At 39.8% G+C, this 24,102-nt stretch overlaps 1 protein-coding gene and 1 non-coding gene across 4 annotated transcripts in view; both read right to left on the minus strand.

Moving 5' to 3' along the window:
• ERC2 (ELKS/RAB6-interacting/CAST family member 2) overlaps positions 1–24,102 on the minus strand; it is a 1,061,162-nt gene that overhangs the window by 781,226 nt on the left and 255,834 nt on the right. The window lies entirely within an intron of this gene.
• Positions 14,129–14,207, minus strand: LOC136382717 (small nucleolar RNA SNORD72). Its single transcript, XR_010747335.1, has one exon. It is a non-coding gene; the product is annotated as a small nucleolar RNA SNORD72 (small nucleolar RNA).

Below are 24,102 nucleotides of genomic sequence, written 5' to 3' on the forward strand. Positions count from 1 at the left end.
AGAGTCAACAGAGACCTGTTGCAGAACTTGGCACCTGAAACCTATATATTTGGGAGACCAGTGTCTCCCCAATAAAATCAATTTTTAAAAAAGGCACATCTTCTTAATCTCCTCCACTCTGTGACAGTTTTTCAGTCCTTCCTTGTTTGTCATGCCCTGCACTTTTAGAGAGTACTGAGCAGGTATTTTGTAGGCTGTCCCTCAATATGGGTTCTCTGATGCTTTCCTCATGTTTAGCCTGGGGTTATGGGTTTTGGGAAGAATACCACAGAGATGAAGTGCCCTTGTCATCACATTCTATTAGGTGATGATGTGATCTCCACATGATTTATTACTGGTGAAGGACTCTGGCTTTTATTCCAAAAGAGATGGGAGCTACAGTAGAATATTGAGCAAAGGAGAGACATAGCTTCACCTTTTAAAAAGATCATTCTGGAAACAGGCTGTAAGAGGCAAGATGCATGGAGAGCAATCAGGCGGTTACTGAATGATTCAGGTGAGGGATGATCATGGTGGTTTAGTCTAGGATAGCAGCAGCTGAGGTGGTAAGAAGGGGATGAATTCCAGGTATATGCTGAATTTCCAGGTATATGCAGATAACTAAACCAACAAGATTTGCTCATGAACTGGATGTGAGATATGAGAGAAAGAGAGGCCAAAAGATAATGGTAAGAACTTTTTCCTGAGCATTAGATAGGAAACACTGAAAAAAAGACCAAGGGAATGGGGGAATTAAGAATGTAGGTTGGATTCATTGCATTTGCAATGTCTATTAGATATACAAGCAGAGAGGTGGAATAGCAATTGAACAGATGATTCTAAAATTCAAAGGTGAGTTTGAGGCCAAAGATATAAATTTTAGAATCATCAATAAACAGATGGTATCTGAGGCCATAAAGTGGATGAGATCACCCAGAGACTGAGTGTTGAGAAGAAAAAAAGTCTGAGATTGAAAATGATGAAAGAAGTTGATGATAGCTGTGATTTTTTTTTCAATTTCCTAATTTGGAAAAATTAAGAGCTGGTAACCCTATAGCAATCTTTGAAGGTTTGGTGGTATACATATAAATAAATACATATATACTTACTATCTTCTTACTATCTTACTGTATCTTGTTTCTTTTGTTGTTGTTTACTCCAAAGCCCTGAGAACCATAAATAATATCTCCAGCTTCCTTTGCTATCTTTAGTAGTTTTTCAAAGGTTTTTTTTTTCTTTTCTTGGACTGGAAGTTTATATTTTGGAGAGGAAGTGGAAGTACAACTTTAAGGTCTTTGATAGAGTGGATCCTCTGACTGCAGAGAGGCCCAGAGTGCAGCCATTACTTGGTGCCGGCTCATGGCTCAGGGACACTGTTGAGGCAGTATGCAGTGGTGGTGAAGAGAAGAGGCTTGGAAGGGCTGTGGGTGTGCCCCAGCTTAGCCACTTATTAGCTACAGGACCCTGAATGAGCATCTTCCCTCCCAGAGCCTCTACTTATTTCTCAGCACAACAGGATTCTTCTAATGCACTGCAGCCCAAAACACAGTGTCATGCCCCAAATTTTTGACCAGCTGCAATTTTGCTGCTACGCTGTCCAAGACTGTACAAAAGTGAATCTTCTTATAAGTAAACCTCTTTCAATTAGGGATGGAGGTGTGAGAGAACTAATTAATGTCATAAGCAACCATTTATAGCAATGTGTTCACATGCCTATATTTCTACCAGCTGCCTTTCTAATAAAGAATAAAATCTTTCTTTCAGATGTAGCATTGAAGTTTGCAGTTTTCAGATTCAAAGCAAACAAATTAACAAAATCCCGGGATGATGACCTTCTTAGAGCAAGCTCAGAAAAGGAGCTAGAGAGAAAAACCAAGGTTTATTCCCAATCCTATATATCACATATATTTAGGAGGCAGGGCAGTTTTAAGTAATAATTCCCCCCATCCTCTTAAGCAGTGGTCATCAAGCTTTAGTGCGATTCAGAATCACCTAGAAGACTTGTCAAAATATATGTTGTTAAAACTCAGAGTTTCTGACTCAGTGGGTCTGAATCTTTGGATTTCAAACAAGTTCTCCAGTGACACTGATGCTCCTTGTCCGAAGACCACACTTTGATAACCACCGCTCTAAAAAAAATCCCCAATATGCCTGGCCTGTGGTGGCGCAGTGGATAAAGCGTCGACCTGGAAATGCTGAGGTCGCCGGTTCGAAACCCTGGGCTTGCCTGGTCAAGGCACATATGGGAGTTGATGCTTCCAGCTCCTCCCCCCCTTCTCTCTCTGTCTCTTCTCTCTCTCTCTCTCTCTCTCTCTCTCTCTCTCTCTCTCTGTCTCTCCCTCTCCTCTCTAAAATGAATAAATAAAAAAATTTAAAAAAATCCCCAATATGTCAAAGCCATCCCTGAGAATATTGGAATAGACATTGATCTCTTTTATTTATTTCAGCAGGGTAATTATTGATAGACAATGATGCCTGCAAGATTTTACCATATGATTTGCATATCCAGCCCTAGATAGTTACTTTATGAATCATTTTCCAGCCATGTAGAACTTCCAGGAATTTGCGGACACGAAACCACACACTTTTGAAAGCCTTCCCTAAAAGGAAAGCTTATAAGAAGCCCAGAGGATATGAAGTAAAGACACTCAAAAATAAATTCAACAGTTACTTCATAGCAACACTGTCAAACTCTGACATAGCCAAAGGCTATATGAAATATACTAGAAATTGACTACTCAGCCAAAGCTAAGTAATTCAGAAAAAGTGAGATGGCCTAGCCAAACTGTGGGGAAAATTTTTTTTAAATAAGTAAAATCTTAGTACTTCTTTTAAAAATTATACCACAGCTAAGGACAAATAAGTGAAAAGAGGAAAATTCAGTTAAAATCGCTCTACATTATAAAATGCAAATACATATTCAGAATTATGCCACCTACTCAAAAAGATCTGCATTCCTAATTCAATGAAGTAAATATTTATTAAAAGCATACTCTGGGCAAGGCACAGTTGGAATGAAATGTACTCCTCCCCCAACTTAAGGATGCCCATGGCATGAGCTGATGAGTGTAATAACAGAAACACAAATATACTGAACACAGAGGGAGACAGACCATTATACTGGGAAAACCAGTCCCGAGATGGACCTGTAAGAATGGAAGTACATTCCAGAAGGGAGCACAGCAAATACCAAGTTCTAAAACCAGAAAAAGTCCAGGGCATATTGGGGGAAGGCTGCAAAATGTGACAAAAGTGGAAAACGTCCTTGGGAGTGTGGTGAAGGGTAAGGCTATTAAAGCAGGATCATGTGAGACCCTCAAAGACAGCCCCTCAGAGTTTAGCCTTGCATCATATTTAACAGGCAGTAAGTGGATAAAGTATACCCTGTACAGGAACAAGAGTATCCCTGTGAGAATGCAAAATTTGGCATAAATATAGTAATAACAATACCAGATGCCATGTATGAAAACTTTCTTGAGGTCTACACAAAATGGTACAAAAGGAAGTGACAGAGATCACATGTTTGATTGCACATACTTTACTCCTTCCCTATAACTGGGCAGTAGGCAAGAGGAGGAGGATGAGGATGATCCCCAGTGGAGGTTCTATTGGCTGCCCTACAAGGGTTTCTAATACAGTGCCCTCTACTGGAAAGCACTTCTAAAACCCAGCAAACTGTACTCAATGTTCTCTTATATCAGGAGAAATGGCTGAAGAAATTGCAGCTCAAACCCAGACTAACCAGAGTGTTGAGTTCCATGACTTATACCTTTATTGACACCTGTAAAACCTGCTTGCACATGGCTTCTCTTTGGGATAAGACCCCTGGATTCTGTGGCAGCAGGATAAAGGAGGCAGGTGCAGTGGAAACCGCCAAGGCTATTTGCGGAGGCCAATATACAAATTAACTGAACCTATTTGAAATTATTTCTCTAAAGATTTTATTCTAGTATTAAAATAAGTATAAAGGGCCAAGGGGAGGGAAGAAGTATACTCTAATGAAGTTCTCAAAGGGCCATTTTCATAGCCACCACATGGCCCATGCCACTGCTATTCTTGCTCACCTTAAGACTACAATAACCTCCTAGTATCCAGTTTGCTTGGGACAGTCCCATCCAATGTTGTCCCAGTAAGTATTAACAGCATCCTCTCAGCTCTGGCCGGCTGGCTCAGTGGTAGAGCGTCGGCCTGGCGTGCAGAAGTCCCGGGTTCGATTCCCGGCCAGGGCACACAGGAGAAGCGCCCATCTGCTTCTCCACCCCTTCCTCTCTCCTTCCTCTCTGTCTCTCTCTTCCCCTCCTGCAGCCGAGGCTCCATTGGAGCAAAGATGGCCCGGGCACTGGGGATGGCTCCTTGGCCTCTGCCCCAGGCGCTAGAGTGGCTCTGGTCACAACAAAGTGACGCCCCGGAGGGGCAGAGCATCGCCCCCTGGTGGGCATGCCGGGTGGATCCTGGTTGGGCGCATGCCGGAGTCTGTCTGACTGTCTCTCCCGTTTCCAGCTTCAGGAAAAAAAAAAAAAAAAACCAGCACCCTCTCTCATTCTCAGAAATGCCCCAGTATAGATGACATATAGTTATTCTACTTCTCATTTGTTCTCGCCTCACTTTAATTCTTTCCCCACATCAGAGGAAAATTATACTTATTATATAACTACAGTCTGTGCTTCCCTCCCAGCTTAAACCCCTTCCTTGGCTTCCTCTGTGTTGGCACCAAGGGCCTACCCTACTAGGTTCATGTGTGTACCTTTCCTTTTATCCATACAAAAATTTAGTTCCCCAAGGACACCAGAGATTTCTGCCCTGGGCCCTCACATGAGCTGTTCTTGCTACCAGGAATACTCTTCCCCTTTCCCTGCTAATTCCCACTCTGCATTTGGAACCCAACCCAAAAATCACTTCCTTAGGAAAGCCCTCCATGAGCATCTCTTCATACTATGCATATACTTCTATTTATAACAGCACATGTGTGACTAAACGCTTGTCTGTCTCGTTGTTTAATGTCTTTTCCATGGAAAGCAGCTGAGGACTGGAATTATGATGGGGATCATTCACCATGCAATCCTCAGTGTTTAGAACAGTGTCTTCCACATAGTTGGTGCTCAATCACTACTATAGAATAAATTAACTCACTGAAACTATATGTTACAATTTTTGGTATAGAAAATAAAGTCACCATTTGTTTAAAAAAAAACTTCATTTCGTTCATCAATGTAGTATTTTCCCATCGCTGCTATTACAAATTAACACAAATTTACTGGCTTAAAATATCACAAATTGTCTGTCTTATACTTCTAGAGGCAGAAAGTCCAAAATTAATCTCTCGGATTATAAGCAAGGTGTCAGCAGGATGAGTTCTGAAGGCTCTAGGGAGAATTCCTTCCCATGCTTTAGTCAGCTTCTACAGGCTGCCTGAATTTCTTGGCTTGTGGACACATTCCATCTCCAAAGCCAGGGATCTCATTACTCTGATACCTTCTTTTGTTGTCACATCTGTTCTGATTCTGACTCTTTTGCCTCCCCCTCTTTCATTTATAAAGATCCTTGTGATTACATTGGATTCACCCAGATAATCCAGGATAATCACCCCCTCTCAAGAATGTTAATTTAATTACATTTGCAAGATCTTTTGCCATATACTTTAACATAATCACAGGTTTCAGAGATCAGGATATCCACATCCTTGGAAGGAGGGGCCTAAAATTTGTTTTTAATGCATCTCTCCCCTTACATGAATACTAATAACAATAATAATAGGAATAAAAAGCTATTATATTTCTATATCTTAGAGAATCACTATGAAAACTCATTTTAGACAAGGCAACGAGTAGCAGCATGAAAATAAATACAATTCACTCTTTTCTTGGAACAATTTCTCATATACCAGCCATCTCACATGATTTGCCCAATTCAAAGCTACTGCCCTAACAGCCAATGTGGAATGTAGTAAAACAGCAAACACCACAGAAGGGAATACCTTTTCCTTTGAGTGAGCTTCTTTTTTAATAAGCTCAACTGGATATTTGGAAAGCAGAGAATTTCTTTAAAATTCATGTTTTAGGCCCTGGCCAGTTGGCTCAGTGGTAGAGCGTCGGCCTGGCGTGCGGGGGACCCGGTTTGATTCCCGGCCAGGGCACATAGGAGAAGTGCCCATTTGCTTCTCCATCCCCCCCCCCTCCTTCCTCTCTGTCTCTCTCTTCCCCTCCCGCAGCGAAGGTTCCATTGGAGCAAAGATGGCCCGGGCGCTGGGGATGGCTCCTTGGCCTCTGCCCCAGGCGCTAGAGCGGCTCTGGTCGAGGCAGAGCGACGCCCCGGAGGGGCAGAGCATCGCCCCCTGGTGGGCAGAGCATCGCCCCTGGTGGGCGTGCCGGGTGGATCCCGGTCGGGTGCATGCGGGAGTCTGACTGTCTCTCCCCGTTTCCAGCTTCAGAAAAATACAAAAAAAAAAAAAAAAAAATTTCATGTTTTATACTAACATACCAAATATGCAATTCCATGAACTAGACCCCTGGTCGGCAAACTGTGGCTCGTGAGCCACATGCAGCTCTTTGGCCCATTGAGTGTGGCTCTTCTACAAAATACCACATGCAGGCACTACCTCAATAAGGAATGTACCTACTTATATAGTTTATGTTTAAAAACTTTGGCTCTCAAAAGAATTTTCAGTCGTTGTACGATTGATATTTGGCTCTGTTGACTAATGAGTTTGCCGACAACTGAACTAGATTATTACTAATGTCAAAAGTTTTTATCTATAGTTCTTAACAATTCTTGGACCATGAACCCTGAAATTTCTAGGATTTTCAGATGGTGTTGGTTATTTAACAGAATGGTGTCTGTTGGGACATAGACCACATGACAAGCAGCAACAGCAGCAGCAGCAGCATTTTTCCCTATGGTCTTTAAACAATTCATTCTTCCTGGTTTTCTTTCTAATTTATAGTGGAATAAATGTTTTTCCTGAAAATCTCTTCAGTCCAGTATCCTTGAGTCTATGTCACCTTTTTCTCTTCTCAGGGAATCAGATGTACTCAAGGCCAAATACTACATTCTTCTAAAGTCTAGTGTCTTTCCTTAAACTCACCACCATACACTGAGTTCTATCCAGAAGGATTTGTTCCATTCAGGCAACTGCTTATCTGTACAGAAAAGCAGTTTGGGTTTCATCCAAGGACCAAATTTTCTGTCTCTGATTTCTTAGATTTGGCTTTTCTTCTCCCACTTTAATTTATTTTTACCTTATGCATCCAATAGTCATTCAACAACTATCACTGTATACCTGCACAATACCATGCTGAGTGTTGAGTTGTAATACTAAACAAGCCAGGGGGAGGGAGAAGAGGGCAAAGGAGGGATAAAAAATATAGTGAACAAGACAGGTATGGCCGCTGTCCCTATGGAGCTTGCATTCCGTTGGGTAGACAAAATTAGACATTAATTATACCAACAATTGTAACAGTGACCATTGCCATGATAAGTCATAATAGAAGTCACCAAATAGCTGCACCTGGGAAAAATCTGGCCAAGAATTTTAAATAGTTGCTGATACTTTTAAATAAGAAAGTTTCACAATATAATAAGGAATTTCTGCTACTCTTTTCATAAAAGTGACTAGAACTGAGGAACAACAGTCCTTCTGGATCAGCACAGGTTTCTGATTCCATGAACCTCAGCACTCTTTTCTGTCTCCTTGACAGTGACCCACAGTTCAACCATTTGTCATCACGTTGATGATGTAGTTTGTCGTACAGAACTATTCTATCAAATATAGTAGCTGTAAGGTCGGTGGATAACGGGAAAGCTCAGGCCCGGGAACTTTGGCTAGGACCGCCCACAACCAAGCATGCAAAAAGAAACTTCGCAGGAACCCTTTGGAAAAAAGCGACCATCTGCCAGCGAGATTTCACCACGTCATATTAGCTCAACCATCCTAGGGACCCTTTAAATATCTCCCATGCAGTCACCACTTTCCTTGGGGCCAGGGAACCTCATCGGGCAGGATGCGCACTGTACTCAGTAAAGCCTTTTATTATTCCACACTTCGTGGCTCTGGCCCCCTTCCTTCCTTCTCGGCAGGGAAAAATACCTTACAGTAGCCACTAGCCACATGTGACTATTTAAATTTAATTTTTTTGCACTTTTTTTGTGACAGAGATAGAGAAAGACAGAGAGAGGGACAAATAAGGACATACAGACAGGAAGGGAGAGAGATGAGAAGCATCAATTCTTCATTGTGGCCCCTTAGTTGTTCATTGATTGTTTTCTCATATGTGCTTTGACTGGGGGGGCTACAGCAGACTGAATGACCCCTTGTTCAAATCAGTGACCTTGGGCTTCAAGGTGGTGAGCCTTGCTCAAACCAGAGGAGCCCGCACTCAAGCCAGTGACCTCAGTGTTTCACACCTGCATCCTCCGCATTCCAGTCCGACACTCTATCCACTGCACCACTGCCTGGTCAGGCAAATTTAATTTTTAATTAATTAAAAGTTTATGTAAGTGCCAAATAGCTACCATAATGGACCAAGCAGACAGAGAACACTCAATCATCACAGAAGGTTTTGCTAGCAACAGTTCATTTCATTCTTTACATCAGTGGTTTCCCCATTTACTCTTGGGAACTAGTGAAAATAGAGGAATTATTTTGGGGACCGCTAAGGCAGAAATCACCCTGAGCATAAGCAAATTCAACTATGATCACTGGATCTCTAATCTTCAGACATCAGTATGGTTAACTCTTTCATGGACCGGCACGAAATTTCTGGCGGACCAGCACTGGTCTGCAGAGCAGCAGTTGAAAAACACTGCTTTACATCAAACACTTGGCACCTATAGGCACACTGGTTTGCAAGTCCTGCTACAGGATGATATGAAATTGTTTAAAGAGAAGAACCAAACTGGATCTGGAAATTCAAGAAAGGCCCCCCTGTGGAAGTGACCTTGGAGTTGGCATCTCAAAGACATGCCAATATTTGTTGGTTGAAGGTAGCTGGAAGAAAAGTGATCTAGGCAGAGAGAAGAATGTATAAGGGAATATAAAGTGGGAAATTATGCTTATAGAAATCTTTCCTGATTATCTCAGCTCACTTCCCTGCTTAACACATCCTTGTTTAGCACATACCCAAGCAAGAGAGAGCTACATATTAATTCAGGTCTTCAGATAACACTGCTCCCTTTTTTTTCCAAGTTTCCCTTGAAAAACCATCTCCATTTGAAAGGCACATACTTTTTTCCTCTCTAGTTCGGGATGATAGTTTCCAATCCTGAGACTATCAAGGCCCTAAATGTGAAGGCCATCTGCTGAGCAGACCGTTTCCCCGGGAATGGCAAATGCTTTTCTTGAGTGAATTCTACTGTAATATTTTTTCCTTTTTAAACGACAGTGACTTGTCTGTGGAGGAAGGCATTCTTGATTTTTTTTTTTTTAGAATTTGCATATTCTGTGAAAATGATGTGCTTTGGGAGTTATTTCAGACCCCATGCTGCTGAAAGCCAAGTTTTTCCTAAGAGCTTCTCAAGTCCTGGGGTCTATTTATTATTTAATGCCTTGTTTGGACCCTTGGTAGTAAAAATATGGAAGCAGTCCTGATCTTTCCACTGAGGAGACCTTGCTTTTCTGGTCCATATAACTAAATGGCAGCTATTTCTGAAGTGTTTCTGAAGCGTTGCTAGTTCTGTTGGGAATAGAGAGAAAAACAGATGACTAAGTACTGCCCTAAAATATAAAGTGGCACACAGCCCAGGGTAAAATTAGATATGTAAACAAAACATGATCCCTACAATCAATGCAGAAATAGATATATGTTATCAGTGTTAAATGAGCAACCAACAGACCAGTTGGTAAAAACATCAAGGTGAGGCAACATACAAAGCCTACAGGGAGGGGAACCATCTCTCAGACAGTTCTTCCACTAACCTCTTGAAGGAAATCCAGGGGCCATATTGGAGGCAAAAACAAACCTAACTTGTCACTTCCCAGCCTAAGCCCCCTGCCCGCTTTCCTCTCACAGATCCTTGAGACCAACAAGATTGAAGATTTTATTCCTATCAGTGGACTCCCAAACCCACAAAATACCTGCCGGTACCTCGTGCTACACTTTATCCTTCATTAGCCCAGTACTTTGCCAGCGTCGGTGGGGATCTCCATCATGCCACTAGACGACGGCATCACGCTTCCTGGATGCCACATGGGTTTATTGCAAGAAGAAATATAAACTCCTCCACACTCAAGCCTTCCTGTTGGCCTGTCTACTGCTTCCTTGTACTTTCATCTTCACTGTGAAGCAACCTTGTTAAAAATTTTTATTTTTCAGGTGCCACCACAGATAAATCGGCCTTTTGATCAGGGTAAAAGCAGAGTGAAATTAAGAAAGGACACATTTTCCTTTTTCTGGGAAGGTTTTGGGGATGTCAGTCACTGTAAAAATCTCTTCTTGGGAATGCTGTCCACATCTGCAAACTGTTCCTGGAAGGTCTATGCAGAAATCCATTTCAGAATATAACTTTGTTCCACGATAAGCAATCTTCCCTGGAAAATGCCAACCCCAGCCGCCGCAGCTGAACTGTAAAGTCACATTGCTTTCCTTTTTTCTATGACAGGACAGAAGGAAGTGATTCACACACCTGAATCCCCTAAGAAATGGAAAATTTCTCACAGAAGAGTGTTTTGATAGCTTTTCTTTTCTTTCAAAGTCACAATCAATGTACATGTGAGTTTTAAGGGTTCCTTAGCCAGCAGAGAAAAAAATCTTAGGATGGGATAATGATAATGTGAATAACAACTTATCTAAATAAGTTCCGCTTTTTAATTTCCTTTCCCTTTTTGCATTCTATCAGACGCAAGTCTGTGTTAGTAAATTATAATGTAGATGGAACAAACTTGTACTTTCTGAAGAAGATATCATCATGCCTGCACTACTAGTGAGTTGTGTAATGCCCAAGCCTCTCAACCTCTCTTAAACCTAGACCAGAAGGGCCCTGGGCTATGCACCATAAAGGACTCCACACATGACAAACCTCAAAATGCACTTTTTATTTTTAATCTTACAAGGAAGTTTAGTTTTTATTTGGTAATCACCTGAGCCAATGGGAGGGACTAGTCAGCTGAACTTGAGCCCCAGGGCAGAGAATGCTGAGCTGATAGCCCTTGAGAAGATGAACTGGCCCTTACCAAGGACAAAAGGGGTGCCTAGGTATACCAGAGTACACAGATACTATGCCCCCTTCCTTCCCCTCTGTTCAGAGGATGTGGTCTGAGAGGCACTTGGAACCCTCTGGAAGGCCTGAGTATGGCCTAGAGGTGGAGAACCTGCCCAGCCTACCTCCCTGGGGAACTAGGCAGGTCACTTCCACGTGGGGGGCTCAGGGGTCTGGTGCCTGGGCCAGCTCCCGCCCTGCCCTGCTCTCGCAGAATGATGTTGCCACACAGGCTCATAGGCCACGGGGCTGGCCCTGAAGAGACTGAGGCTCCCGCAGCCTCCAGACAGCCCCAGGAGAGAAGGCAAGCACAGCTCGATTAGACAGACTTTAAGCACATTTAGAGACTTGTACTGGCCCCACAAATGGTAGGAGCTTCTGGCCTCTGGCTCCTCACCTAAAAATAAGAGGACCTGCTCTAATATGACATTATACTTTTTGCTTAAGTACCTTAAGGTAAAATTACAATTCAAGATGTCAGTGAAAAAAATAAAATAAAATTTATTTTTCCAGAGTTATTCCAAGAAGTTGTCTTTAAATGAATTGTAGCTTCTGGCTTGCCCTTGCCTACCTCTCAGGTTGCATGCCCTATAAAAAGGATGTCATTAACTAAAACTATGGTTTGAAATGGTTGGGGATACACACACACAAAGTACCACAAATACCACACTGTAAAATTCTCCATGTGGTATAAAAATCACAAGTTTATCACTCTCTAATGATCAATTGGCAATTAATATTTAACTACCTTCTTGTATGGACGACCTGTGCTAACATACACAAGAAGGAAAAACTATGTAGAGATTATTTCAAGACTCAGTATCCAAACGGCAACTTGAAAGAGAGCAAACAAACAGAAGCCATGCCAAAAGGAGCCCAAAACTACAGGCACAGAACAGTACTTACTGTTATTACTTAGAAACATTAACTTGAAAATATCAAAAAATGTCAGCTGTGAAATACAAATCGGAATTTTCATTTTTCTGATTCTTTATACTAATTACAAAAACAGATGTGCCTACTATTCACGATACCTAAACCATCATCCCAGTATAAGAAACATCCTTGCCCTTCTGATCAAAAGCATAAATATGTTTCCATATTATGCCATATTTCCATAAATCATGGAACTAGTTGAAATGTATCTCTGGCTACTATAAATCATAAATACAGTTAAGTGGAGCCTCCTCCCCAAATGCAGAAAACAAGTACAAAGCAAATGAAATCTGGAGTTATACACAATTTGAGTGAGTTTCTTCATAGTCCATTTTAATTGACTTACATAGACAGGAAAATGGGGAAACATTAAACCTTTTACAAACCTTCCCAAGCTCTCCTAATTAAGCCAGTCCTGCATAAAGGACTTCATAGTTTTAGAAAATGGAGAGTAATGAAATTAAAATGATATAAATTGAGGGAAAACACACATATTCCAACACCTGTTCTCAAAATTTTGTGCTTCTAACAAAAGGGAAAATTACAGGTAATAGACACAGAGGGCTGAGACCAGGTTCCTAATTGGGCCACAAAACAGTATTGCTGAAATTTCAGTCCATAATTTACCTTTATGAAGAAAATCTGTGAAACAAGTGAAAAGCATCAGAGAGCCCAGCTTGACATGTCAAGTTCATTTCACAGAACATTCACTGAAACATGTAAAGCAACCAATCTCTGTTGGGATTTAAGTTACTAGTTTAAAAAAAAACAACACCTTTATTTAAAATGTTCTCAGAATCCTTCTGTCTTGCAAGTTGCTGAGTAAATGTAAAAATAAAAAAAAAACTAAAATACCTAAAGTAAATGACTCTGTTCTAGAAAATATGTTAGGCAGAACTAAAACATCTACCACATTTCTTCAGGATCTAAGCCACCATTGATTGGAAGGCACATCTTAATGTATATCCACAGAGAAAGAACAATCTTGTAATAATAACAGCACCATCAAGTGTGAGAGGCATCCCAAAATGTGTAAAGTCAGTCATTAAAATATGAAAAACACATCTAACTATGACACTTGAAAAAGCCATAATGAATATTTGTGTATAATATCCACTTAGTAAATACTTGTAAAAATAATTGAAAAAAATGAATAGCTTTCTGAACAACTTTCTTGGTAGAAAAGTAGAATGAATAAACTTTCCATACAAGTGATCACAGAGACAAACAGTTCTCCTACATCAAGCCTCCCTACTGCTCTGGCCCAGCTTTCTCCCCCACATCAGAGTTTCTCCAAGGCTGCAATAAAAAGCACACCTTCCAACACTAGTTTTATATACATAGCCACATATATACACTCACCCACACACTAGAGCAGGGGATCAACAAACTATGGCAGGTACTCAACCCAGTTTTGTAAATAAAGTTTTATTAGAACAGAGTCATGCTTTTATGTATGGTCTAAGGCTGCTTCTATCATGCTCCAATGGCAGAACTAAATAACTGCAAGAGACGAAATGGCCAGAGAGCTTGAAATATTATTATCTAGCCCTTTAAGAAAAAGTTTGCCAAGCCATGTACCACACTTTAAGGCCCTAAAGGGCAGGAGCCATACATAACTTTGTCTCATTCTTCCAGCAGTATCTGGCACCAAATAAAAAGCAGATAAGGTATGTGTAGTGGTAGATACTAGTAATCTAAGAGCACCACACCTCTAAGCCAAGCTGAAAGGTCTTCTGACACACATAGCTTTTCACACTTATCTTTATTCAGGCTAATTTCCATTTCTCGAGGAATCTCTTTGCCCTCCACTTTACCTTTCTTTTTATAAATTAAGATTTAGTATATAAATCAGTCCCACATTAGCTGTATGACTAATGCAGAGACTAACTCCATCTATCTTCCTGTTTAAATTTATTGAATAGGAGCTTAAAAAAAAAGTAAAGAAACAGACTAACTCCATCTATCTTCTTGATTAAGATCATTAAATAGATGCTTTCTTTAAAAAATAAAAACAAAACAGATTTAAGGAATTAAATGCTGATATTAATATTGGACTCACCTGATCAGACATTTATTTTTTACAACATCATTCACTGAATTGACATTTTGAGAACCATCAATTGTCTTCACATAATAAACAATATATCAATAACAAAGAAGCATTAGCCACCTAACAGTAATTCAGAGCATCAATCATTTCCCAGTTAGGCATGCTCTTTGTGCAGCTCTAGATAAGAAGTTATCAAATAGAATTAGATACAGCCCCCACCCTCACTTAGACTTAATCTCCTTAGATTCATTTCAAAGTGAACACATAGTAAATAGCATGATAGTAAACAGAACCTCAAGTTGATGACAAGAGGAAGATCCGTTAAGGTATTCAATCAGGACTTTTAGGTACTAACCCTGTGCAAAGATCCTGAAGCAGGTGGAAGGATGTACACTCATGACTCCTTATATTGAGCTGTATATAATATAGGGACTAGGTTATTGTAATAACTAGCTCTAACAAAAGGCAAAGCAAAGAAAAATGCAGGCCTTTGTCCTCCTGAAGAGGAAGGGGTAAATTTTTGAGAAGACTGAGGGTAGAAGAAAACAGAGAAGATCTTGTGAAGGAGGTTTTCGGTGGTTTTTTTGTTTGTTTTTTGTTTTGTTTTTTGGGGTTTTTTTTTACAGGGACAGAGAGAGAGTCAGATAGAGGGATGATAGATAGGGACAGACAGACAGGAACGGAGAGAGATGAGAAGCATCAATCATTAGTTTTTCATTGCGACACCGTAGTTATTCATTGATTGCTTTCCCATATGTGCCATGACCATGGGCCTTCAGCAGACCGAGTAGCCCCTTGCTCGAGCCAGTGACCTTGGGTCCATGCTAGTGAGCTTTTTTGCTCAAGCCAGATGAGCCTGCACTCAAGCTGGCAACCCGGGGTCTCTAACCTGGGTTCTTCCACATCCCAGTTCAACGCTCTATCCACTGCGCCACCGCCTGGTCAGGCTTCGGTGGGTTTTTTAAAAGAAGATGAATTTGGGGTGGGTTTTAAAAGAGAACAAGAAAACTTTTCTGAGTGAGGGAGGAACAAAGGCACAGAGGTGAGGAGTCACAGCGCCCCTAAAGTTGACTTCATGTTGTTGTCATAACTCTGGTCTAAGGAGAGCACAGTGTGGGTTAGGAATATGGTGGGAGACAAGGCTCAACAGAGAGGCTGGGATTTAGCTGTGAAGTGCCTGGAATGCCAGCTCAAAGAGGTTGAATCTACTCTAAAGAATAGTTGTTAAGTTTTAAAATATCTATATGATAAATTATACGTGTGGCTATTTAATATATTGTAATTTCTGCTCACATTTTAGAACACTGGAGATCATTCTAACACTAGTCTCAAAACCTATTGTTTTTATAGCAAAGTACAGAGCAAAACATGAATTCAACTCACTATTAAAAGTACCACTACTCATTCTTAAATGCTTGAACTTGACCATTTTGAGCAATAAAGAAGGGACCCAGTGTACATTAGTATAGCAACTAATGTGCTGCTAGCTGTGGATTAGAGCAGTGGTCCCCAACCCCCAGGCCGCGGACTGGTACCAGTCTGCAGAGAAAGAATAAATAACTTAGATTATTTCCTTTTTATTTATATTTAAGTCTAAACAATGTTTTATTTTTTTAAAATGACCAGATTCCCTCTGTTACATCCAAGACTCACTCTTGACGCTTGTCTCAGTCACATGATACATTTATCCGTCCCACCCTAAAGGCCGGTCCATGAAAATATTTTCTGACATTAAACCGGTCCATGGCCCCAAAAAAGACTGGGGACCACTGGATTAGAGGTTATTTCCAAATGACCCTAACTTAATACTCTACACAGTTTGCCAGATCTCTATTTCTGTGTGTTAATGAACACATACCTTTAGTTTTATTTTAAAAGCAACAAAAGTTCCTCCATTGCCTAAATGCTTCTTTATAAAGTAGCTTCAGAAGTGGCAGAAAGAGCATGCCTTTCAGCAATTTAATCTCCAAATAGCAGCCCCATGGCTTTCTCCAACATACTCTACCAACTCTTATGTCTTAAGTAAGCTGTTTCCTAAGAGTAAGCCTTCTTTGCCTTCACTGAGTGACACTCCTTCCCTCATCATCACAGCTAAGTCTGCGTCCCTGATGAAATATTCATCTTCATGATTTGCCTTCCTATAATATAGGAAGCAATTGAATATTTAAAGATGATTTAATTATTTAACAAAATAAACAAAAATATTTTCTGGCTGCTTTATCTTTACTTACTTGTGTTTATTAGTCTCTAAATCAGGGCTTCTCAGTCTTGACACACTAACATTAGAGACCAAAGAATTATTTGCTGTTGGGGGTTGGGGGGTGTTCCTGTGCATTGTATCATGTCTAGCAGTATCCCTGACCTCTATCCAGCAAATACCAGTAGTACCCACACACAACACACATTATGACAACCAGAATTGTCTCCAGTCATTGCCACATGTGCCCTGGGTAGTAGAATCATCCCCAGTTAATAACCACTGACCTAAACTTGTAAGTTCCATTTTATAGTGAAAGTAAAAAGTAACAAACAGTGAGGTTCACAATTGGCCATCCACTATTCCAAATGAGTAAGTTAACTCATTTAATCTTCACAATACCCCATTTTAAAGAGAAAAGGAATACTCAGAGAAGATAATGGTCTTGTCTAAGTTGAGACAGACTATTTATTGAACCAGAGTCCACTGACTTCAGAACCTTGGTTTCTAACTAGTGCAGCACTTTGCCTTTCTGGAAAGGCACAAAATTTACAGCAATAGACCAGTTACAGCCTCTCCGTGTCTTCCCTATTTTATGACCCAACACACATTTAAGGACATATCATTTGCAAAGCAGGAAAGAGATCTTGCATCTTCCCAGGAATAAAATTTAACTATTTCACAGCTGGTACAGCTCCAGCATGAACCAACATTGGTCAGAAACAACACATATGAGGGTGCTCAGCCATCTGATGCCCGCTAGCTGAATGTGCAATCCACATTTTCCTCAGCTTAAGTTTTGTTTTGCCCAAACAAGTATTGCCTTGGTCAAAAGCACACATTCATAGAGTGCCTACAAATCACAGAGCACCAACAATGGACATGGATACTATAAAAAGTAAGAGATGAGATCCTTGCTTTTAAGAAATTTGAAATCTCATGGGTAAGGCCAAAGCACCCAGATATAAAATGACATAGGAAGATTATAGCATATCACACAGCAACAACTTCAACTAAAGGTAAGGAGAACCCAAGTTGGCTGCATCAAAACTTACAATTATAGAACATTTTCTTTAGAAACAATTTTTAAAAGCAAGTAATCAAGCAGGTTAATAAAACGTGGATTAACAGTACTTAACAAGTTTATTTAATGGATGTTAGGATGACCTGAAATTCACCTATCAACTTGTTCATAATGAATACAGTTCTCTATTATGGTTGAAAACTATTTGTGCTCTTTAATAAGACAAACATTTCCCTTATGCTCCGGTGTGATCTATTAACTTGCTTAGCAAATCCTTTGCAAAGGCAAACTTTTGCCCAGACCCTACAAACTGATACAAATTTTAAATGAGTGGGTTATGAATTAATTAAGTTTTTACTTGAGAAATAATTAACCTCCACTATAAAAGTAGATCAGGAATAAGGTGGGATGGGTGGGGAGTGGTTCTAAGCCAGTCTTCTCTGCGTAGTAGAACATCCTGTACCCCATTTCCAGTGATCTGATTTAACCGATCTGGGGTGGGACTTGCTGTTTGCATTTTGAAGCTATTTAGACTGTTCTAAATAAAGTCAGGACTGAGAACTGGATTAAAGGAGTGTCAGTGCGAACTGGGTATCAGGAATCCTTGGACACACCCCACTGCAGACTGTAAGCTCTTGTACCCCAGAATCCATCTGCTCTTCTACCAGCTCCTACACTGTAACCTTAAGCAGGTTACCTCTCTCTGATCTCTGGCTTCTTCGTGTGTAAAATGACGATTTTCCATGAAGTAAATGAGAAAATTTACGTAAACTCAGCATACTGACTACAAGTGCTCAGTATATTTTAGTAATTACCACGACATTCCAGGAGAGGTGACTTTTGAGTTTTCTTGGTCTTGATAGTAGAAATAAATCTATGTGCCTCTGTCTAATAATCTTTCACTTCTACCAATTAATTTCTTTTTGAAAAGGTGGGGGGGGTGTCACAAAATTCAATGATATGTGCTGTCTGGACTTCCTATTTGTAATTAACATGCAACTTAAAGAACAAGCTACATTCATCCATCAGGCATCTAGAATCCAATGGATGTGTTACTCTTCAGCATTAGAAGCTTTGAGGTCCCCAGACTATTTCCCACAGCCCTCCTACCCCTTCCAACAACTACACAAATGTCTGCACCAGCCGCAACTGCTAAGAAAAATCTTGTTTTCATCTACATGCTTTCTTGCAGTAATGAATTCTGCAAACACAATAAAGTAAATTCCAGGCGGAGCTGATTTTTTACAGTATTAGTTAAAAACCCTAAAATAATTTATAATGGAAATTCTGAGATGTCCTTCACTATGGAGGATATTGGGCTTAGGCTCAATGACAGAACATGTGTTCACAGGCACACACAACTCTATGTGTGCAATATGCATACACAGAAAAGGGTTCCTTTCACTTAACTCAAATTTATTCAGAACAGTTTTATGTTATTTATTTTCATGAGTTTTAGACAAGATCTTTTTTAGCACATTACAGAGGCCTGGAGGGGCTTTCTGCATAAAAGACAAAGCCAAGCACTGTTAATGCAAAGTATAGTAACTCAGTGTTTTGAGAAATAGGGCCAAACATATTTGAATATGAAGCCATCAGGCCAAGAAATCTTGGTGTCTAGAGCTGAGAGCAAAATTGGCAGTTGAGTTCTCATTATCAGAAGATTTCTTGCTACCTTATGTTCTCTTGGTCTAACCTGTCTCAACCTTACAAAGATTCACATGTATGTTCCACAAAACCATGGAATATGTAATATCATTCGTGATAGTAAAGACTAAATCTTTGCTATGCTCTGTATGATCTTACTTCACCTTAATCCTTCTAACACGCAGTTCGTTCATCTGAAAATATCATAGAAATAGCATCTATCCCCCACAGGTTGCTATTAAGATTAAATGAGCTAATACACGTAAAATGCTTGGCACAGTGCCTGGAACAATAAGTGCTCAATACATATTAATGATGATTATTTTTATCTGTCTTATCTGATATTTCCATGAGAAACCACACTCATAAAGTCTGCATCAAATTTCTCAAACAGATATTCTAACACAAATTGTTCTATACACTACTATGCTAAAAGTCTAAGGCCCCAAGGTGAACTAAAAACGAGGGCTCATGCCATGTTGAACATTATGGAAGAAAAAGCTAAAAGAAAACACACAAGCACAGCAATTAAAGCAAGAGATAGCAGCCCTGACAGAGTAGCTCAGTTGGTTAGTGTCATCCTAATACACCAAAATTGCAAGTTTGATCCCTGGTCAGGGCACATGCAAGAATCAACTAATGAATGCATAAATAAGTGGAACAACAAATCAATCTCTCTCTCCTCTCCCTAAATCAATATAAAATAAAGCAAGGGATAGCAGGAAATCTGATAGTCACATTAAAAAACACAATTCAGACAACATACCGTTAGTATGAGAATTTTAATGTCCATGGGTACTATTTGAGGTTCAGAAAAGATCTTTTAGTGGAATAAGATTTAAGAGGTCTTACAAAGATTTTTACCTTCAAAAGATAGCATTGAAAGAGCAAGATGAGATTCCAGTTACAGCCTTGGCTTCTCATTCCCCTACCCCTCCCACACGCATACACACGTATTTCAGGTAATTCAGGAAGCTGTTCAGGAAGCCTCCTCATTATAGTTTTAAAAGCTCCCTTTCCATCATTAAAAAGGCACACATTTCTAATAGGTAAACATCCTTCAGTTGAACAAACTCGAAATATGACTATTCCTAAGTAAAGCTACCTTTATTTTCTAAAACTCCTGGGCACACTTAAACAGACGTGTGAAATTCCGCCAACGCCAGGCAGGAGGTGAGGGGTGCTAAAGTACTTAAGCTGACAAAAGTGAGACCCAGTGAAGGACAGACTAAGTGACTAACCCACAGAGCAGCCAAGTCTCAATGCGTAATAGCAAATTATTTTTAATAAAGACCCAATCAAAAATTTACTAGAACATGAAGGAGACTTTAAGAGACCACTTTACACAGCCTGCTGGAAAGTGAGATCTTTTGAAGGTGCACGGCCACCTAAACAGAATGATATTTCAGTGATTCCCTAAAAAGTATATACATGTAGTGGCTGAAGACACTTCTTACCCATCATAGAAACTAAGGAAGGCTTCCCAGAACTACCAGCTTCTCTTAGAGTCTCACAGTTCAACATTTCAAGTTAATCAACAGAGTAACTCAAATGTTTAATTAAATTTTGTCTAGCTGAACTCCCATGTAACATATGAAGAAACAAGATATATGGTGTTGTTCATATAGTACTTTAAAAAAAAAGTTAGCTCTTATGAGAAAAATTAACAATTTCAATTTTGCTTGATATTTATCCCTATATTTGACACAACTGTTTTATTGTTAAATGGCTTGTAAAATGTTACCAGGATGACCTTACAGTCAATTTAATAACTAATCTGCACTCTCCTAGTGCATAGGAAAAGCAGTCAAAAATGTCCAGAGAAACCAATCAAAAATAAAAAGTAAATCTCATTCAAGTGTGCCATCTAGTGGGAAAATTGGGTGGCTGTACTGTTGCTAAGCAACATTTGGATGGTATGTTTAAAACCCTAGAATCTTGGAATTTGGAAGAACCTTAGTTCAGTGTTTCCCAAAATATGTTCCTTGCTAACAGGATTCTGTCATCAAATACATTTAAGACATGCTGGCTGAAACACTGTGGAAAATATGTCTTCACTACAGACTATCTCACAGCCTTGCATGTGCTCACACACATTGGGAATCTCCAAAGTGGGATGTGCCATTTCTCACATGTATTTGATCAGGGCAACTCTTTACTTATGGATGCCTCTGAACTCCTCACAGAGCACTGGAGTTTCTCAAAACAATGTTTAGGAAATGCTGATTTAATCCAATGCCCGCCTCTATATTTGTTCATGAGGTCTCCAGCAACATAAGTAACTTGTCCTGGTTCCCAGGACAGGTATCCTGTCGAGTCCCACTGCAGGCCTGTCTGTAATCTGAGGGGGTGGCCTGAGGAAGCTCCACTACAGGACACGCTCCTTTGTTCCTCTTCCCTAGCAGTAAAATTCTATGGTGCCTGTAAACTAGAGGACTTTTTATTGTATTTAGATTAAATGTTGATTTAAAATGAAAAATAATATTCTTCTGTCAAGTTCCTATTATCTTTTTAATCTGGATACATGTTGATCTTAATGTTGCATATCAACATGGCTAATAGTTCACTTCTGTAAATTTTGTTGAAGTTATATTTTTGCAGAAACACAATTTAAGTGTGTTGAAAGTTATTTCTGATGCCTCCCGTACATGTTCCATTTGAGTGTAAGCCTAAAGGATAACCACAATACCTAATAGCAATTATGCAGATCAAAGAAGTGAGGACTAAAATAATAAGCTTGAAATTACAAAATAATAAGCTTGGAATTACACAAGCAGCTTCCAAAGTGGTTGCTACTAATTATCCTCAAAAACTAAACTACACTTTCACTTGGTTGTGTGTCAGGGCATCCCAAGGAACCCGTGCAGCACCAGGCACACAGTGCCCTCAAAGAACTCTGGCAGGTGCTGATTGATGGCTCAGTGACCCCAGGCTCCACATCTTCTAGGGACAGTCTGGCCAGAGCCACGTCACCTGACACCTAATTCAGTATTGGCTCCATTGCGCACTCCCTCCTCGTAAGACTGAAAAATGGGATAATAATTTCAGTGAAGACTAAAGAATAAACACAGTGATAAAGTACCTTGTTACTTCTTAAATAGTTTTTATGGTTATATAATATTCTCTCACTACTAGTTTCCTATTTGGAAAATTCTAAGTTTTATCTTATTTGAGTTTTCCCTCATTAAAAAAAAAAACAAGTTTTCTCTTATTTAGAAAATGGGGGATGCTCATTCATATCTTTGGGCACAAAACATTTTTTCTGTAGTAAGAATTATCTACAAAGGATAGACTCAGAAGTAGTAATACAGAATCTAAGGTTAAGGTTCACTTATAGTGACTCTTTTCCCCCCAATATTGTTGTCTCAATTTGCACCAAATAGAAGATTTCTTATCCTTCATTTCTGAGAGGGAGGCCTGAGGGACGACCACAGCACACAGACCACTCCCCCAGGTCAAACAGCACAGAACGGAAAGGCCTTGGGAATGCTTAGGCGTTTACACACACATTCAGACTTGAATGTAAAGAAACAGCTCCCATAAGTCAAACGCAAATTCTAAAGATTCTCAAAACTCTAAAATGATAAGTTTTCAAAAGGACTTGTGCTTCCGGTAGGTGAAAAAAAACAACAAAAAACGCTCTTAAATAGGACCCCAAACCTCAAAGTGCTGAGAGATCTACCACCGACATCTAGGGCTGGTGTTTGAATCAGATTAACAGAGACCCAAGTACAAAGTGGAAACCAGATAAAACTCTTGCCAGTTAGATTGGATGGGTCGGCAGAGGGCTGGTGTCCTAGTCTGAAGTCAGCACTGCTGTGTGCCAGAGAGCTGGCTATAATTTCTTCAGAAGGCTCTGTGTTTCCTCTGCTCACGGATCACAGCGACATGATGGGACTCGAAGAGCATGAACTGATATCAAATACTTTCTGGGCCCCTCCCACTATCCCCCAAACCCCACAACATTTGGCCCAAAAGTTCACTTTCCTTAGGAGTCCCTAAACCACACATTTTTTTTTTCATTCCTAAAACTCTTTTGCTTTCTGAGTATTTTCTGACGGGACTCACAAATATTTCCAAAGGCTCGGCTCTGAGTTAGAATGCACAGCATATTAGGGACAGCGGATTCACTAAGGGGAGGACCTGCTCTGATTTATCGCTCTTTCCTTCCCTGTTCAGAGCAGGATTTCCAACATACCACGTGCTCAGCTGGTGCTGCCACACAACCGAGCAATCATTCATTCACTCAAATATTTGCTGTGCTCTCATAATGTGTCAGGTTCCATGTAGGCTTCTGAATATCCAAAAAGGATGTTAAGTTGATAACTCCAGCCTCACTCATTTATCAGTTGTGTGACCTTATCCAAGTAAGCTAATTTCTCTGTCTCAGCTTCCACAACTGTGAAATGTGGAAAATAATGGTATGTGCTTTACAATATTAAATAATTATACACACCTCTCAAATTAAGTGAAATATTATACATAATAAACATGGTTTCCAACACCTGTTAAATATTCAAAAAGTGTAGCTTAATATGAAAAAAATTAGAAGCACAATTAATTCAGCTGATTCTGGTTAAAAATTAGCAGAGCAATTATGATATTAACAGAGAATGTAAAAAATATTACCTTGTATTTTATGTACAAATATATAATGATTTTTTTTAACAATTAAATTTAATGGAGTGATACTCAATGAGAGGACATAGGTTCCAGGTAAACACCTCTATAGCATTTGAACTGTTTGTTGCCATGTGTGCCCATCACCTAAAGTCAAATCATTTTCCATCACCATGTTTGCCCCTTTTACTCCTCCCATAACCTCTTCACTTTTATCTATGTCCATGAGTCTCAGTTTTATATCCCACCTAAGTATGAAATCACACAGTTCTTAGCTTTCTCTGATTTACTTACTTCACTTAGTATAATGTTTTTAAGGTTCATCCATATTGTCATAATGGCAATCTATCATCATTTCTTATGGCTGAATAGTGTTCCATTCTATATATGTACCACATTTTCTTTATCCAGTCCTCTACTGAGGGACAATTAGGTTGTTTCCATATTTTGACCACC

This window comes from Saccopteryx leptura, chromosome 10, assembly GCF_036850995.1.
Source record: "Saccopteryx leptura isolate mSacLep1 chromosome 10, mSacLep1_pri_phased_curated, whole genome shotgun sequence".
NCBI lineage: Eukaryota > Metazoa > Chordata > Mammalia > Chiroptera > Emballonuridae > Saccopteryx > Saccopteryx leptura.